We start from the raw sequence: 3275 nt of genomic DNA on the forward strand, positions 1-3275 counted from the left end.
TTTTTTGTTAAAATGGAGAGGCATGAAAGACAAAGTTCTTAAGCTAAGAACTGTATCCCTGAATACAATGTATTCTGGATCCCTTAGGAAAAGGTTTTCAACACCATATCCCATAAACAGTGTTTGATGGCTTAAAGGCAATATCTGTGCACTGGAATGACAAACACTGGGAATGCATCTGCCATTTTGAGAAAGATCAAAATGTCAGAAACCTACTCTCAAGACTTATTTTTTTTTAAATAACTTATAATTTTACAGATTTCTTTCTTCCATAAGAAAGCTTTCTTCTGAATACCAGTGTCTAGTGCAGCTATCTGAAAATAAAGTCTCTGATAAATAAATTTGCTTCATTGCATTTAGATTATAATTTCAGTATCCTTCACAACAGCACCTATAAATAGGTACAACATTTACCTCTATGCAGCCCATTCTGCAGTCTCAAGAAGATCCTTGCCAACTTGACCACTAAAACAATTTTCATTCTGACTTGAAACCAGTGCAGCAAAACTAAAATCCCATCAAAACTCATCTCATGGCTAATCTCATCAGAGAAAGTTAGGAGAGTAAAAAATATTTCAAAAATGAAATTACACTACCAGAAAGGAATGAAGAAAACAATAATTTTTTTTCTCCTCTTCCTCAGGCAATGAATGGAAACTCAGAAGCATGTGATACATTAATTAAATACAACAATTAAATGCAATTACTACTCAAAACTCATGATCCACCAAGAGATAAAGAACCTTTTCTAATAAGTAGGTATGGGTGGGCTCAATCCTCTGTCCTTGCACATATCAGCCATAGAAACCCTTGGAGCCCATCCTGAAACCTGGGTTTAAACAGACAGTCGCTTTGCTTTCCTGAACATGCCTGACATCCACAGGACAGAAACCACACCAGTACTTAGCTTTTCATTTTGCCTGTGCCATTGTATCTCATAATCAGCTCTTCTGGTTTTATTCTCTTTTACTTAACAATTTTACAACAGAGCTTGTGCCACCAAACACTTCCTGACACAGCTGTTCATGGAGAGCAAACCTTCCTTTAGTGCTCTTACAAGAATGACAGAAAACCAAATGCACAAAGCGTCATTTCACAAGCTTTGCTTTTTAGCTTCATGACCATCTCTAGCCTGCTCTAAATTTACAAAGCTCCACCTTGTAAGCCATTAAGATTCCTTACACCCATTACTGTGTCTGGGAGACAGTTCCAGAAGTTCTTTTTTCTGATAGCTTGAGAACTTCTTTCAACTTCCTGTCTAAATGCATTATTGCTTAATTCATATCGATCTGATCTTATCTTTTAACTTTAATTGTTCTTCTCCCTACTTGCTATTTGACCCCAAATGTATTTCTAGAAAGTAATCATATCCTCTTTGAATCTTCCTCTTGGTCAGCCAAACCAAGCCATGTTCTTGTAATCTCCTCTCAACAGACCATTCCATTCCATTACCATTCCATTAAAGGTCCTTGAAGACCTTGTCTGGGTTTGTTCCAGTTAAAATTCACTTTTTTTTCCAATACAGAAAGTCAGTCTGATACCAGTAATCCAGATGAGATCTAACAGTATTTTGTCTTAATTGTATCAATATTTTCCAATATCCAAGGAGAAATCTGGGCTTGATATTTACAAGGTCTTCTTCATGGCAGAAAAATACTACTACTGCACTTATCTTACTAAACACAGAGGTTTAAATTCCTGCATCCCTGCCGACCAATGAGCCTCCACCTCACAGCAGAAGGGCCTAATGCATGACTTTGCAGTATTAAATTTTCTTCTCGTTGTTATGATTCCTGCTGACTGTCATGTCATTCTTCCTATCTCATAGGCAGATTCTCCTCAATATTACTAATACCTCCTAACTCTCCATTATCTGCAAATTTCATGAGCACAAACTGGGTTTTGAATTAGGGTCATTAATGTGAAATGAATAAAGAGAATCAGTCACAGGATGAATTTTGAAAATGCCATAAATCAATTCTCTGTGTTTTTACAACCTCTCTTTAAAAAAAGTCACTGTAAGTCTTCAGATAATTTTTTAATCAAAATCATGTCATCTTCTGCTTAAATAAAGATTTCCATGAGCATAGTTTCAAATGTTCTGCTTAAACCCAGATATATTGGGTCCACTACATTGCAGTTTTTGAAGAAAACCCTTGTTCTATCAGAGAACGTTAGATGTTTGTCTGACATGATCTACTTTTACTAAAACCATTTCATTTTATCCCATTCTCTATTTACCTCTACTTCCATGATCTTGATTTCTTCTTCCTTTCAAATGTTTTCTAAGACCTTACACAACATCAAGGTCAAAACAACAATCCTGTAGCTTTTTCCTCTCTTTTTAAAAACAAACAAATTTTGATATATGCCAATCCCATTGTACTACCCCAGAATTGAAAGATTAATTAAAAACCCTTGCTAGTGAAGTTGCAATTTCAAGTTCCTGTTCTTTCTGGCACATAATGCAGATTTCCTGTTTTCTCAGGTAAGAACTCTAAATTTCCTATATTCTTACACACTGGTGTTAGTAACTTCTCTTTCCCTATCATTATTCCCATTTGGTATACTATTCTTGTCCTCCGAATGTAATTATCTTTATTCTCCATTTAATTCTCAAATCATGAAGACCACACTTGCACCTTATAAAACCTCTTTTCATATTTAAATACAGTAGGTCACAAAAACATCAAAAGCACACATCTTATATTAGCACTGTGGTTAATGTGGTATAAGAAGTTGTCAACATAGTATAAAAGAGTATAAAAGAGTATAAAGGAAACTCCATGAACATAATTTGGCTCATTGATACTAGAAGAATATCACTGAAATCAGGAAAACATTCACAAGAAGGTATAATTCCCACCACTGTGTCCTGCTAGAGGCACCAAGATTGTTGCAATTTTTCCATTTAGTGTGAAGAAGTTATTACATTGGTTTCATTCCTTATTTCATGAAAGGGTGATGAGGAAGAAGATGTTGTAAAAGGAAATTAACATCTAAGCTTTATGCCATGAAATTTTATTAAACAAAAAAGTGTATACATGTAAAATGTAAGTTTATAGACTGTAATCAGAAGAGCACATGGATTTACTGTTTTTTATATTTTTTTAAATTTTTTTATATTTTTTTATATTCTTATTTTGTATTGCTTTCCTTTGACTATTACTATTCCATGAGAAAAGCCCATTGAAGTTCATCCCGAGACAGCATATCAGAAAAAAGCCATCCCTTTGTCATTATATGCATCTAAGAACAGGGAGAAATCACTAAAA

This window comes from Cyanistes caeruleus, chromosome 6 (genome assembly GCF_971803275.1).
Source record: "Cyanistes caeruleus chromosome 6, bCyaCae1.hap1.1, whole genome shotgun sequence".
NCBI lineage: Eukaryota > Metazoa > Chordata > Aves > Passeriformes > Paridae > Cyanistes > Cyanistes caeruleus.